At 43.7% G+C, this 16661-nt stretch overlaps 1 protein-coding gene across 3 annotated transcripts in view; it reads left to right on the top strand.

Annotated features, from left to right (window-relative positions):
• The window catches only part of mid2 (midline 2), a 96271-nt gene that overhangs the window by 10100 nt on the left and 69510 nt on the right, over positions 1–16661 (top strand). For 2 of the 3 annotated variants that reach the window (XM_084009023.1, XM_084009021.1), the window contains exon 1: positions 6173–6407. The exons of the other annotated variant lie outside the window; for it this stretch is intronic. The gene's annotated coding sequence lies outside the window, so the exon portion shown is untranslated. Of the gene's footprint in view, positions 1–6172; positions 6408–16661 lie in introns of those variants that run through there. 3 annotated transcript variants of the gene reach the window in all.

The following is a 16661-nucleotide window of genomic DNA, read 5'->3' as shown; positions in this document are numbered from 1 at the left end:
GACAGCTGACAACAAGCTGCACGTTCCCAAGCCGAGCAGCTACTCGAGCAGAAAACACCAACATGACGTTATGGAAACAAGTTTATATAGCTCTGTTTGACTTAAAGGTTCAGACAGCCATGCTAAGATTTATCAGATGGAGTTACATGAATATTACAGTGTTGTCATGAAACATTGGTTTGGAAGCCGGATCCGGGTCTGTCCATGGTGGGCTGGTTGCTAAGGGAGTTTCTGGTCAGATTTTTCATGGAATTCTTCCCAATAACTACATAGAAATAGCTATACAGGTCATCTGTATTAAATAGAGTCAGTTAAAGGTTCCTCACAGTAACTTTAAGTATATCTCCTGAAAGACATGATAGTAGCAATGACTTAAAGTGATGGTTCGGAGTGAAATGCACCCTAGGTAATTTCCACCATGACATCCAGCCAAATACCCCCTCGGAAGCATTTTTAGCGATGGTCAACATTGGTCAAGATAGCCGCTATCAGCCGAATGGCTTAGTACTAGCGCCATGGTACAGGGGGTATATCTCGTAAATTACCCCACTAATAATGCATGGAATGTTATCAAACTTCTGCAGTAGTACACATAGGGTCTGTACTCACAAAACGAGGCATTTGAAAGTTTGTAAGTACACCAGGAGTTTATTTCAAAGAACACTTGCCCGATAGCTTCTATCCTCGGCTGCTATGCTACCGCAGCGTAGACGCTACTTCCGTGTTTACCAAGCCGATGCCGTGACGCGAGTTTCACGCGAGAGTATGAAAAAGTTTCGCTAAATGTTTATAAATGCTTGTATTATCAGGTCAACACTTGTCAACACTTGTTGACCTGATAATACAAGCATTTATAAAAATGTGTTGTTGTGTGCTATCAGGCAAGTGTTCTTTTAAATAAACTCCTGGTGTACTTACAAACTTTCAAATGCCTTGTTTTGTGAGTACAGACCCTATGTGTACTACTGCAGAAGTTTGGTAACATTCCATGCATTATTAGTGGGGTAATTTACGTTATATACCCCCTGTACCATGGCGCTAGTACTAAGCCATTCGGCTGATAGCGGCTATCTTGACCAATGCTGACCATCGCTAAAAATGCTTCTGAGGGGGTATTTGGCTGGATGTCATGGTGGAAATTACCTAGGGTGCATTTCACTCCGAACCATCACTTTAAGTTCCTACGTTATACACTGATGGACACATAAACCATAAAATACACGTTCTGTGTGGTGAATTCCTCCTAACATGACTGTTTCAAGCTTCAGTCTCCATCAGACCTCAGATGCATTTACAGCCCAAAGCCCATAAATGCATCTGTTCTTTAATATTTAAATCACGGTAGAAACATTAGGAGCTTGATAAACACTGTAATTATGACAAACAGTGTTAAGGGGCTCTTAAAATCACTGTTTATACTTGTCAACGTGTACCGGATGTGTGGAATGAGTCCACATTCGCATTTCAGCAGCAAAGGTCAAATAGTGAGTAGGATCATTTTGTCAGAATATATATTTAGCCCTTTTAATTTAAATATTTGAATTGCTTGTGTTGCATATTGGTGTCTCGTGTGTCTCATTTCACAAATGGGGTTAATGGTGTTGATGACAAACATGCACGAACCATCTACTATTTACCTATGCTAGACTTATTATTGACCTTATAAGGAATCTTTTTTTGTGTTCACTACAAACAAAAAGTGTTGCAGTGGCTCCTTAGAGTCGGCTCCGTGTCTTGTGTTTGGCTCCAGCCTGTCTTTGTTGAGGAGACAGAGGGTGAAAAAGGCAATGGGACTGATAAGAAAGTCTGGGCACTCCCTCCAGAGCTGACACTTTGAGAATGTGTAGTAGATAGTTTACATCCGCCTGCTCAGTTAGAATTGTGTTGATCTGTATTTTAAAGGACTCCAGATGGCAAAGCTCTCAATTCTATAAAACCCACATGGCGTTCAGTTCTCCACTTTTTTTTAAATTTATGTTTATAATACAAAAATATGAACTGTGCTTTATGTCTATATAAGTGGATGTGAAAACAGAACGTCTGCAGCCTGACTCTGTGGGGGAAAATATCAGATTCAAGGTGGCGACACTAATGGAAAGCCGACGGAGCGATGCCACACCCAGCACCGCCTTCGGAGTATTATTGATCTGTTTATGAGGGCGCCGAGGCCTCGAGGATGCCACCTTTAACCACACTTAAGCTGTGGCATTTTATCACAATAAAACAATAGGGAAATAAATCTAAGTTGTCTGGAGTGCTTTGTGAAGCGCTGTCACATTACTAAAAAATGAAATGAAGTGAGACAATATAATGAAAAGTGATTGTCATCAGCCACAGCTACTGAGCAGCGTATGCATTAGCACACCACAATAGTTAGAAACGCAACCAAGGCACAGAACACCAGATCACCCTCTTGAGGTTTCTGCACCCGGCCAAAAACACTTCCTACTTTCCAAAGGGAACAAAGGTTTTTTTTTTTCTGTCGCTGCTGTGAGTGTTTTCCCCGATCACTTCATGTTGCTGCAGTAGAGAGACAGCCAGCTTCTGTACAATAAATCCCTGATGATCTGTAGGCTGGGAGAGGAAAGAGGAAGAGAGATGTATTTCCTCTGGACACACACTGCGGTGGTGTCGGTGATTTGTCATGCACTTCTGAGTGCATACACACACACACTAACATTGTTAAAGCACTGGCGCTGATGGTAATATGATATGTTATATGTCCCAGGCCTGGGCCACAGAACCACAATAGTGGGGCCAAGTCTCCAGTGGCCAGTGTGTCTACTGCCGACAGCAAACCTCAGTCCCCCAGCCTGTCCTCATTCTGTCCTTCAGTCTGTCTTTAATATGTACTCACCACACTTTTTAGCGTGTCTTTTATTTTCTAAGCAACCTTTTTATTAAAATAAATGCTGCTTCAATACAATGTTACCGTACAGTAATTCAGCAATATCAGTGTCCCAGCATCATGAGTCAAAATTAATTGTTTCCCAAGTAACTTTCTATTTAAGATATGGTGTAATACCAAGTCAGTTGAACTTTAAGGTTATCAATCTGTCCATTTAGGAAGTGATTGTGAATCAATTTCACTGATTCTCATGTCCTTGTCAGAACTTGTAACATGAGGCGGTACCTGCAGCCCAATCAGGTTACACAGGTAGTACTGCTTCTCCAGGACGGTACATCAGTACGTGTGGCCGTGAGAAGGTTTGCTAAATCTCCCCGCACAGTCTCGAGATGTTACAAAAGGAGAGCTGGACTGTTGAAGGGCATCAAGCCATGCAGCAGGACCAGTATCTGGGTTCCTCCTGGTGCAGTTTTACTTTAAATATGGTGGTGATTTTGAATTCAGCCCTCAATGGGTTGGTAGGTTTGGTTTGACCTTTGCTATGTAATTTTGTTCTCAAGCTTATACAATGTACATCAGTAAAGATTTTCAACTTGAATAATCTGATGTCAATCATGAAGATCTGATGTGTGATTTCAGTGTTCCTCACTTTTCTGAGCAGTGTATATATATATATATATATATATATATTAAACAACCTACAAGGCATAGCATAGCTGTTTGGTGTGTAAGCTCTGACCTCGTCACCACCCCCAAAGAAGCAGCAAACTTAGCACAGCAGGGAATAGGGAGGAAAGATAATTACTTCCTTTTCTTACATTCTCTCCTCACGTCTGAGTCTCTCCACCTGAGACGTGAGCGGCGGAGGCAAGGAAGAGATGTGAGGAGAGACGAAATGTAACAAAATTAGACATTTCTGCCATGGGGCTTTTTTCTGAAAAAATGACGTCAATTAAATATGACATGTGGCACAGCTGCATCATCTGTCAATGTATTTATTATGGCCTACCGCTGTATTTAGTCAGATGAGCATAACGGTCTCCATGACAACTTTCAAATTTTAGTTTTCAACTCACGACGTGACATTATGCGTCAGGCCTCTTGCTGAAAAGTCGTTACTCCTCCTGCGAGCCTGTGTTTTTGGAATTGAGACATGCATCAAGATGGCACTATGAGATCGGGTTCCTCCGGAGGAGAGAAGGGGCAAAGACTCGAGAAATTAGAAGAGCGGATGGACTTGACAGGTCTCTCGGATGGATGAGGGCCTTTTCTTTAAAAAGTGCTTTATGACCAGGAGCAGCAGAGGCAGTGGAATTAGAGCAAGTGACAGCTTTCATGTGAGCGGTGTGCCATCAGGCCTGGCGGAAAAAAAGAGCATTTTTAAATGAAATTGCTACAACTGTAATCAGTTTTTATCAGTTGTGTAAAAAGTCGTGTCATCACATGGGAGTATGGTGTAATAGCTAGCTGGTATTGTAGTAGCAAGTGAGTCTCAGAGGCTATGATAGATTGACAGATTGAAGAAAATGAAACCTATCAAGATGATCCGGAACAATCCTCTGACCACCCACAGCACAGCAGCAAGTGGTTGCTCTGAACTACAAGTAAACGTCTGTCCAGCACCACATTGCTGAGTTCATTCAGACTGCTGGATGATGAAAGCTGTCTATGCAAAGTTAAATGTCCAGTGAAGAGAGCACTGGTGGATGCCCGGGGCTGGATCCAGGCTAAATCTGCAAAGTCAGGCAACCATTCTGTCAGGTTTAAAATATTAAAGACCTATTAAAATCCTAAATACTCCCGGTGGGAATTCAAGTTGCGGCTTGTTCAATACGTGCACTTAAGAAAAAGTGTTCTTATCATTTGGGAACACCATCTTGGCTCCGCAGTGACGAGTTTTTCCAGTATCTCGTGGGAAAACAAGCACAGCAGACAGAGCGACTCTACCATGTACAGCGCAGAACGTTTTGCATACTGGGAGGGCCGACTTTGCTGCAGACGGGAAGATGGGTTTGGCAAAGAGAGGGTCCACAAACAGTTATCAAGACAAGGAAAGGGCACGGCATCTGTATTTGTAGATAGTAGTGAATACAGACAGGTAAATATAGTAAACAGAAGGCTCAAAGAAACAGACAGGCCTTCAGACAGTTTGTGGTGGCTGTTGTTGATAGTGGTAGAGCACGCCTGTTGTTGGACCACACCTTGTCTGGCACTGTTCTACTGTGTTGCACCTTCATGCCACTGATTTTTTTTTAAATGATTCCAAACTAAAGAGTGTGCGGTAGACATTTGGGATCTCCAACAAGTGCATTCTCCTACAAAATGCTCAGCAGTGCTGAGTCAGCACAGCCAGAAATCTTTCAAATCACAGACTATAAGGTCTACATAAAAAAAAAAGAACACCTGGAACCTGATTCAAGCCTGAGTGGCTTCAGTTAAGGTTTGTTTATTGACTCAATGTATAAAGGCTGCCTTTGATAACACATGCTGTTAATGCAGTTTGTAATGTAATGGAGTCTGATGGAGCCTAAAGTAGCAGAGATCTGCAACAGCACGCTAGATTCTGCTGGAAATCTCTGCAAAACATCTTAACCTATGCACTGTTTCCAGACACACACACACACACACACACACACACACACACACACACACACACACACACACAGAATAATATAATTAATCCAGGAAATTAAAGTGTGATATTGCCATTATTATAAACCACTTTTGCCCAAGTAGAAATCTATGAATATTATAATTGCTGCCTTTGGGCCTTTTTTTTTTTTTTTACACAATAGAACATGGTATTACCTCCCTGTTTGACTCATTGCTACTAATCAACAAACGCAGGACTTTTAATATCTCAGGCCTGCTTTATTACTCGAGGTTACATCATGTTTCCAGGATGAAGGAAATGCAGATGATTGTGCGCATGAATCCATCCGTCATGCGGGCTGGGACCTGCTGCTGTCATCTCCTCTATCTACAGGTGAGGTCAGGTGACCCCGTTGTGCGACCGTCGTCGCTGGTTGTTACCAGGCAACTTATTTTCATGAAGTGGATAGTAGTTTTCATGAAGTCGACAGCTGTCGTCGCCCAATAGACGGTGTGACGAGTGTGACGTGCGGAGTTATCGGCGGCGCGTTGGGGAGTGAAGCGTCCCGCTCCGCGCCGAAGCTTCATCCTTTGCGTTTCGTATTGTGCGGGTAGGAGGAGCCGCTTTCCTGTGATTGTCTGGCTGCTCTCCCTCCCTCCCTCCCTCTCTCCCTCGCTGTGTGCGCGTCTCTTTCCCTCTCTCATTTCCCCAAACTTGCTTGCCTGGGCGCTGCTGTCGCCAGCGGAGCGCTGCAGCCCCACTAACTGAACGCACCGGGCTGCTGTTTTAGCGCCGCGCCGTGTGGACCAGACTTGGAGGGGGGGTGAAGGAGTCCTCTTCAGGGTTCGGTTCGACGTCCCCGTCCCCGTCCCGTCCGTCCGCCGCCACTTTTGGTGTTTCTTCTAACTTCATTTCGGGCTACTTTTCAAGATGACAGAAGAAAAGAGAGTTCCGCATGTAAAGCTGGTAGGTGACCGTAACCCCCATTCCCGCCGCGCCGCGCAGAGACGTCTGCTTCTGGGTCTGTGTGGGCTTCGGGGTCGTGGCAGCGCTCGAACACGCCGGGCTGTGAGAGAGGGAGCCGCCTGGGAATAGAGACGGGAACCGGTGGTTATTTTCCCCTCACCACCACCCACTGGGATTGTCTGGCTTTGTCTTGAATGGACCCACGTCTATTAATTAGTCTGCTGATGATGCTCCACTTTAAAACACCTGGTGCTTTATGGACTCGCGGTCTGGCTTTTGATGTTTTGCCTTTTATGGACAGATCTGTGTTGTTTGTTTAGTCAGCTTCCAAACTGGACCTGCATTCTGTGTGTGTGCTGAGAGTGACACCAGAGATGAACGTGTTTTCATCCTTTTGGTGAAATTAAATATTTTTTTATATTTTGCTTCAAAGTCTCCCGTGGCTGTAAGACCATAAGGGGACCTGGACCCAGCTGCACCGAGGATTGCAGACTCTTGTTATTAGAATGATTCAGCAGTGAAATTCATGTGTTGCTGTCATGCATGTGAAACAGTTCTGTCCCTCTGCTTATGTTTTTAGGGGGGTTAGACTCAGAGAAACAGACACTTTTGGTTATTTACATTTAATCAGTTTTGTTAGGAATTATATAGGGCATAATCCTCATTCTTCCAACAGAAGAGCAGTAACCTGAACTGTTCCTGTCACATTTATGTAGAATTTGATGCATGTCATTGATCCTCTATAGTGAACTTGTACCTTTTATTTGCTTGGAAGGTATCACAGCAATATGTCAGGATTCCTGAAGCGATGCCCGCTGATAATCCAAAACGCAGTAAGCCGGTGCCCCAGCATTAATGCCCTGTCAAATTGTGACAAAAAATGTACACAGAGTTGTCAGGAGAGTGTTGAAATGTCGCTGCACATAAATCAGCTCGTTGTTGGACCACGTTCTGACGAAGCCTGCTGAGCTCAACTGACTGTACGAGGGACCGTGCCTGATGTTCGGTTGCTTTGAATGCCTCTGCGTGCCGAAGTGTTCAAGCGCTCTTGTTACGAGGTGAATGGATTACATCGTGCTTTTTTTTTTTAAATTTGGCTCTAAGTGAATCTTAAGATTCCAGATTGATACTCTCTCTGTGTGCCATCTGTTTGAGCAAAGCAAACTCATGACTAAGACATAAGAGCACAAACCCAATCAGCCCTTTACATGTCCTGTAAGTGCACCGTCGTAGTAGTTTTACCCCGTTGTCTTTGCCCCGTCTCGTACCATTACACAACATGGCTCATCAGGCCGATTACACATCGGCACACTCATGTAGCCTTCCATCTCAATACAAACAAGTCAATGCTCTAGGCTGCCACTTATACCTTCAGATGTCATACAGTATGTTCCCTTTTCCTGACTGTCTATCTTTAGGGTTGTTTTCCTGTGGTCTCTCTTTCTCTCATCCTCCCTCCTTCGCTCTCGTTTTTTTTCTCTCTCTCTCTCAGTTTATCCATGCATCATTCGTCTGTCTCTCTTTCGTCCCTTCTTCCATCCAACTCCCCGCGTCCCCCTCTCTCTCTTCTGTCGCTCTGAGAAATGGTGGTTGCTGTTCCCTGTCAGCACTCTAAGGGACAGATCTCCCCGTTTCGTGTCCCCGTTACCTGCTATTAACCCTTTTGGTTTGGTTCTTTGGTGCGTGAAGTTCCATCTGTTCACCAAAGACAGTGAGGAGATGAAGGGAAAGTGGGAGCTGTAAAGGAACGTTGTTGTCCCATTGGATATATCGGACTGAATTCAATGGATCAAGGGAGATGCAATTAACCTTACATGAAGGTTGAATGCTGGATGTCTTGTAGCAGGCATGGTTTGGTTTGGACACAAAAGGCAGTTGATGGGGGGGGGGGGGGGGGGGGGTCTCTTTCAGGCAGAATTGTAAAAAAAGGAACTGGAGAGTAAAACTGTGAGTTTTTGTGCAGTGAGTGCAACAATATGACCATAAGAGGATGTTAATTACACAGCAGAGCAGTTCATTAAACAGAAGGAGGGAGAAAAGCAGCAGACATGTAATTGGTCTTATTTTGTCCTTACTTCCCGCAGTGCCAATTAAAATACCTAAAAATATATCTCTTATTCCACTTTGAGCATTTCGTATATTAAATGACGTGTGACAGCTGATTTACGAAGGTGTTTACCGGTATTTATTAGATCATACATTATGTTGTGTACCTCGCCTTTTACTCAAGGTCTTCCGAAGTCCTTGAAGACGTGTCTGCTGTTCCGCAGCTTAACAATAAGCCAAATTAGGCAGAATCTTTTTTCATCTTCATTTCAGAGATAATATAAGTCGTATATCTAATTCCAAGTGGCATTAAAATGTCTTATAAATCTTCCATTTGCCTTGATGAAAAACTTTGAAACTGACTTATTACTGCTACCAGTAATATGCATTTTTATTTTTATTTGTCTGTTTTGTAATAGCAGCAATAATCACAAGGAAATGTCTTTATGCTGGATAAAAGCATTGAAGTATGCATAATTACAGTATTGAAATGCTTTTCACACTGTTGAGTTGTATAAAGCAGCTGCTAATGCAGGTCTACTGGCAGAAAGCTCCTTTTAAAACATATAGCTTCATATTAACTACAAAAATTGGTGCAGCAACAATGCATGGTTCTTTTAAATAGGAAGTGTGAAAACAGGTGGGACGGCACTTTTGAACCATAACCAGCCGCTGTTTTAGAAGACACTGACTCATCATCCCTTCTGCAACTTACTTCCTGCCGTACACTGAGCTGCGTCACAAATAATTAGCAGGAACTGGCAACCCAAGACAATGCATATTTTGTTTTCAGCGACGGAAAAGACTCTCTTGTATTCCCACATTCATGATTAGCGTGATGGAGGTGACATTATGCCTGAAATGTATGTGTGAAAGCCGTAGTAATGAGTTATGGACTGCACAAGAACGGAATGCAACTCGCAGATTGCCAAGTCTTTGCTGGGGAGCATTCATTAGCAGTGGAAATGGTTTCTATGCGATATTGAATGGAGTTGGGGAGAGAATGTGGGAGTCGAGGCAGACGCAGCGTAGATGGAGGTATGGCGTGACAGATTCCCTCCTGTTTTTGTTTCCACACTCCTTTGATCTCTTCATTGCACCGAGTAGAGTTTCACATTGCATGTGGATCAGTTGCTTAAATGTCTCCTTCTGGCCAAAATCAACCATGATGTGATTTTTTTTGGTTATGCTGGTTGGGCTTTTAACATCTAACGTGCTGCATTTTGAACTGAAAAGTTAAGACTGGGATTGATGAGAAATGAAATTTCTGGGGATTTCTCAAACTTTTAATGTATTGGCTTTAATGCTCAACTATTAGCGTCTTAAAGCTAGCCTTTAAGGGTAATTTGCTTACTGAGGTCTGGCAAAGATGAACAGATATTTGCTTTGGCTGGAGGCGCCATAGATCTAAATAACATTTATACGGTCAGTATCATATCCACATCCCATCATTTTCTGATTAGTTCGGCCTCCAGCTCTCAAACGATCGTTAGTGGATGATTTCCAGTCTAATATATCAGAATGAAAACTGAGCTTGCAAAATTGGTTTGAAGTACAGCTAAACTATGTCATGACCAAATATGGATTGTAAGCGTATCTAAGCTGTACATTTTGGAGTGCCACTGACCTCTTGCAGGATATAGACCTCAGGTTGCTTAGTAATGCAAGACATGCTTTAGGCCGAATTCGGTGCGACGTCGTCTATAACCTGGAGTGCCAGGAATGCATTACATGATACAAACCGTTGTTTATTAGGTTACCACTTTACATGTGTGGGTAGCTCCGATGACAAACTGGCAGTGGCAGGGAACATGTCATGGTCCAGCCTCTGAAGTTAAACCGGTGAAAGCCAATAAGCTGCAGGCAGAGGCCCAGGCTTTAGCTGGGGGCTCCGTGCTGCGCTGATTTCAGATTCAGCAACCCACTGACCTAGGAAAGGGAAGTTTGGAAAACCGATAATCTGAAACACATGAAAACCAAAATACACTAAACGACTCGAGGGGGACAGATATCGCTCCAACTTATTTCACTCCTTCTCTTTCTGCTGCTACTGTCTTTGTCATACCCCGTTCCAGTTCCATCTGTCGACTGTAACAGGTGAAATGTATTCTCATTTTTACTTCGACTTCTATTAGCTGTGTTTTCGAGAAAGTTTGGACAACGACATCGGCACAGACACAGATAACCCTAACCCTAACTAATCTATATGACTCAAAGTATGAGTTTGCAGTCAGTTAGCAGGAAGGATGTGCAGCTGCTTAGTTGAATAAAGAGAGAGCAACCTGAAATCAATATTGACATTTTCAGTGAATGAGAATCTATTAAGACATAATGGCCCGCTTCAAATGTTTGTTTAGTGTTGTGATGTCGGAAATGTGTGAATGAGATGGACTCTGAGAGCAATTATAGTTTAACAGAGGGGGAATTTAATTTTCCTGTAGAATAATACAAATTGTGACCATGAAGAAATAATCCGTCCTTGTTGAGCTGTAGTAAAACATCATTTAATGCAGTGATTTATTATGACTTCCTGACTAGCCTTGCAAAACTGTGTCTCGCAATCAAGCAACTGAGTCTTTTTTTTTTTTTCAGAAACATCACTAGTAGTCTGACAACCAAATATGAACATGAAGTCAATGTGTTATTTGGGTTGTGGTTTGAACTGCAAACCCACATCTGTCCTCAGCGTGTCCTACAGCTTCTCTGTGTTCTAAACACAAACACATCTCACACTGGGGGCTAAAACCTTAGACTCCACTCAACCAGCAGCAGCTGAGCTGGAGGGCCATCCAACCTCCCACCATGAGTTCACAGTCAGCAGCATGTGTCTACTCCTACAGCGACACACATGTTTGCCATGATCTCACCTGCTGGCACCGGGAGCTTGGGATCAGGCCCAGTTCAGCTGGCCTGCTGCCCACCCCCAGAAGTCTCTCTGTAGGGTAGAGTGCACCACACCTCCCCTCTCTGGGATGCAGGGACCATGGAGCTGGTGCAGGGTGGAGGGGGGGGGCTCTGCCCAGGGAATGGTGATGTGACCAACTGCTAAATACTTTGAGGTGTGTGTGTTTTCTGCTACAACATAAAAAAGTATCCAAAATGACTTTTCCGACTTGCTTCACACGTCACTGCATTCGAAGATAGTTTTCATTAAGATTTGTTACTATAGTTCCGAAACCAAACTCTCACCGTCTTTATTTCTGGGCCATTTAACAAAGCTGTAATGAACAACGCTATTCTAAGGCCGGCACAGGATGCAGTTTTGATTAAAAAAATGTATATTTATAGTGGGACTGGCCATGGAAAGCAGTTGCAGAGAGAGATAAATAACTAGGAAGAGCAGGTAGGTGCAAACAGGAGGAGGCGTGCAAAAATATTTTTGAGCTTCATGGATTTTTGGAGGATTCTGGGGGAGCGTTAATATCCATGCAGAGCAGAGAGCACAGACAAAGAGGCATGGGGGTAGATGAGGGAGAATTCACAGGCTCTTTCCTCGACTTACTTGCCCTCGCACTTGTACACTTTCATCATGCACACTCATCCACCCAGCAGGCATTTTTAATGAACACCTTTTAAAAGCAGCCCTTTTTTCCCCCTCTCTTGCTGGTTGATTACGTATAGAGGGATGTCGAGGAATCTCTGATATCCTCCTCAGACTCTGCTAAACATAGATCATCTGTCAGTGCCTGCAGGAGGCTTTGTTGTAACACCATTAGTTCCTCAAAATATCAAATTGCTCTGCTGAAGATGACTATTTCATCCAGACCCCGTCATTACTATGTGTAGCGGTTCCCGTGAACCCGCCTCCGGCAAAGAAACCTTGGCCCGAGCTCTTTTATTAAGTCTCTAGGCCATCGGTTCGGTTCAGTATTGATATAGCAGTGGGCATTGTTAACCTTCACAATTATTCTCTTTGGTTTTGCTGTGCTCTGGGGGATTGCTATTTTTAAAATGCCGGCAATGTTGGGCAGCTATTGTTTAACAACCTATTGATCTGTGTCAGCCTCAGTTTCAGTGCTTTGAGAGGAGGGTGGGGGTGGGGGGGATGTTTATGTTTTCACAAACACATTATTGAATATCTTTTAGAGAGTATGTGAGGGCTAACTCCATCTTAGCCCAAGTAACTGTAGCCCCTCTTCAGAAAGGCTTTCACATTCCATTTTTGGCTGCATATATTTCCATATTTATGTGATGTTGTATAGCCTGCCTCCTTTGTCGGGGAACTTGTCTGCTCCTGAAGTTGCTCGCCACAGGAAATGTCTGTGTTTCTAGCGATTATGTGTTATGTATCGCTGCAGCTGGAAGCTGGGATCTGCCTGTGGACGGCGTGTGTTTCGATGCGCTCGCCCCTGCCAGAATGTACGCGCTGGCAACCTACAATGTCTCATATCAATATTTCACAAAAGGTAGAGGAGGGGGGGAAAAGCAATCAATCAAAAAGGCTGTCGGAGCTCAGGTCAACAAGGTTTCAAATCTTGGGGAGGAACAAATGTTTATCAGTAAAACAACAACAAAAAAAGAGCTACAAGACTCTGACGTTTGGACGCATGGAGCTTGCTGAGCCAAAGGAATAGCAGCCAAGGAAAACAATGGCTCATACCCCCCCTGGAAGGAAATGCCAAACATTACAGCGCTGTATAAATAGAAAGCTTTGACTTTGTAGAGTGAGAGTACGAGATAGAGGACAGGAACCCCCACCCTGGGGTCACACCGATGGCAAGGTCTCCCACCTCTCCACTCCCTTTTTACTTTACTGCTCCTTTTGTTTTCCCCCGTCTGGGTGTGCGATCTATTTTTAATAGGAATACTCTTGGCCTCCCTTGGTTTTTTTCCATCTCCTTTTGTTTAGTTCTGTATAAATGTATTTTATTTCTCTCTTTCCCTGACACCCGGTCATAATGAATAACTTAGATGCCTATAACACATGACGGACACCTCCTGTTTTATTAACGGCACCATCTACAGTCGAAGTGGTGGATCGGCCTCCTGGATGTGCATGGACTTTAATCCAAGGTGATCGCTGTCCTCAGAGCAGGAAAGCTGATCCGCGCAGTTCAGCTAAATCTATGGGAAATGTGCCTTTGCAGCTGGATAAATGCAGCCGGTGTGCATTCAGGGGTCACATGGTCCTCCAACGTGCAGCATGAGGCGAGGATGGAAGGCCTCGTGTGCTGAGGCCATCGGAGCTGCAATAGAAAATCCATCTAGGGATAAAAATATCGAACGTCAATTTCATTTTTGTCATTTCACACTGTTCCCTCCACGCACCTCTATGGAGGGAGGGAGGGAAAGAGACAGAGTCTTCCCCAAAATGAGGTTAGCTCCCACTGTGTGTAATGAGGTTACAGACGATTCATCCGAGACAACTCCAACAGGCCTTTCATCTGTACCATCTTTTATATCAGGCGTAAAAATGTATTTTCCCTCTGCTGGCAAACCTGCGCAGACAGTTTGGAAAATTGAGCGCCAGCTGCTGGTGCAGATTTAGGGAAAGTGCATGCACATGAAGTCATTGGCACACGTACGAGCAAGGAAAAACACATTCGCCGCCACGGCATTCTGACTCTTTGTTTTTCTTTATCTCGGTGTTATCACCACAAACACTATCCGAATCTGTAGCTGCCAGAGTGTAGGTTTTTCTCCCCCTGAAACATTTTGGTTTTTAATCTAACATGGTGAGGAGGGAAAATGTCCAAACTCTCATTTTCAAGTAGACAAATCTGTTGTAGTAGCAGGCTGTTCTTGTTCAGAGATGTTTCTTAATAAGTAGTCATCCCAGCAGTCAGGATTGTTAATACTTTAGAGACCTAATACAGTTTGGAAAGCTACTAATAAAGTGGCTGCAGCCTCAGGGGTCAGTTGGCTCCTTTTTTAGAGCGTTTAAAGACATCAGCCGTTTTTCACAATGGGCAAACTTTTCAGGAATAATATATGGTTAACCTCTTAATGCAGAGGGCTATTGTTTCCTTGACAGGCTTCCAGTCTAATATAGGTTTACAGGATGCAGTTTCCCACTAAAAAGAGCCCTTTTGCGGAAGCTGAATGTACCGTTTATGTGGTGCGTAGATTGCTTTTTCACACGACGCAGAGCAAATTTGCATATATATAGAAAATACCAGTAAAAGATAAGTCATTAACTCGGTGACATCTTTTACACATATATGCACACACACACGCACACAAATATATAAAATGTAACTTTATCATTAAGTAAACCGTAAACACAAGCAAGTTTGTTTTCTGCAAGGCAAGGCAATAGATTTCCCACGTTCTGCACGGTGAGCTCTTTTCACTCTTTCATCCCATTTGATGTCATTTTAGTTTCATTAGTACATGAAGGGGAATCGTTTTGCTTTTTCCAGAATGGTTCGTTATTGCAGTGTCAGGAAACAGAATCAATGCTGTAGCTCTTGGACGATATTCAAGGTGAACTGGCTTTGAAAATGTCGGTCAATATTCTTTGTTTGTAGAGGAAACTTTGTAGTTTTAATAGAGCTCGGCAGCCAGATTTTAGATTGAGTTTTAGATTGCAGGTCACAAAGCAGGCGAACGAGAGGGACAGAACAAGATGTGGAGATTGAAGGGAGAAAAACAATTTGTTGTAAGATTCTAGATCCATTTCTACTTGCCCTGCTCAGTGTTAAAATAAACCACAGTCTACCTACAAGGCTACCAATCCTGAGTCAACAGTTCACAACCCTAACACTAGCCGTTGTGCTTTAAGCCTGCTTTCCCATTAATTTTTTTGCCTTTTGTTGATCGTTAGCAGTAACTCCAAGTCCGTTGTCTTCACCCCGTCCTCCCTCCAGCACGCTCAGCCACGTCTAAATATCTAATAAGCTGTTCTGCCAACGTCTGATCCCGGGTTTGTTCTCACCTGGGCAAATGCACATGAATAATGGAAGCAGCGTGAAGGGAGACAGGGGCCACGGTTACTACTCAGTGTTGTGTGGAGGCCTGATAAGGCTCCCCGCCGCAGCGAAAGAGTTTCAGAGAGCCGATGAGACGCTCGTCTGACAGTATTAGCTTTATTACCCACAGGCTGCCAAGCTGTAACAAGCAGATGCATTAAGTGGGAGAGAGAGAGAGAGGAGGTGGGTTCTACCGGCGCAACCCTGTGAAAATCTCATTTCATTCCGCTTTCATGTAGCCTATAAATGTATTAAGCCAATTAGCAGGTCTGGCTTCGGCCTTGCGCTTGACAAGAATTGATTGTTTATTTCATTTTTTCGGCGTCTTGCATCAGCATAAAGCGAAACCCTCATCAGCACTGCTGACAAGAACAGGAAATAGGGCGTGGGCATACGCAACGCCACAGCCAGCTGCACCTACATCGAGGCCAGGGAGTCATGTTTGTGATCATAGCCTCCAACACAGTATTCCTAAAGCACAGCTTCATACAGAAAAGCGAGGTGCATACGGCCACAATTCTCTCTGTTGCATAGAAATGATTCCAATTGGTATGTAATGACCCAAATATCATCGCTATATGATTATTTACTTACGATAAATCCGTTAATTGACGAATCTTCCTTTGGATGACGACCAATATGCCACTAGCTGCTCCAACACATCAGTCCCCTACTGTGCCACTATCATTTGTGCAAGACTTTCTCACACTGTTGTGTTACATAATAACGGGAGTTTCCATGAGGCTGGTGCAGAGAACTGAGATAACCTGTCCCCAAAGTCCCAGCCCATGTTTTCCCCATCCAGAGCTAACATTGGTAACCAGGAAATGGGAAAGCGGGTCCAGTGAGTCAGAGCTCTGCCGGCTGCCGTTTTAATACTGGGCTGATGTGGTGGAAGAAAGCAGGCTGACCTTGAAGACTGTCAGATGCCCGCTAGCCTATTGAAGTGGCTTTTTTAAAATATTTATTTTATATTAAAATCTCTTTCTTTCGGAAAGTATATAAAAGAAAAACATTTTTTAATCAATTTGCAATGCAGCGTTTTCATCCTAAATGAATGAAACATTTCATCAGATGGAAGCAGCATCGTACCTAGAGATGTTTTAAAAATGCAACCTAGAGGTCGAGAATGATTGTGAAATTGGTTTTGTAATGGGAGCCACCTCTGGTGTCGCCGTGAAAGGGTTAAGCCAAAGCGAGCCCGCTCAACTGCACTGAATGTGAAATGGAAACACCGGCTTGGCTGCATTACTGTTTACATTCTATGAATAGGAATCACATGTTTGATGAAACCAGC

Source organism: Eutrigla gurnardus (assembly GCF_963514095.1).
Source record: "Eutrigla gurnardus genome assembly, chromosome: 5".
NCBI classification, from domain to species: Eukaryota; Metazoa; Chordata; class Actinopteri; order Perciformes; family Triglidae; genus Eutrigla; species Eutrigla gurnardus.
This window is presented reverse-complemented; position numbering and strand designations above follow the sequence as displayed.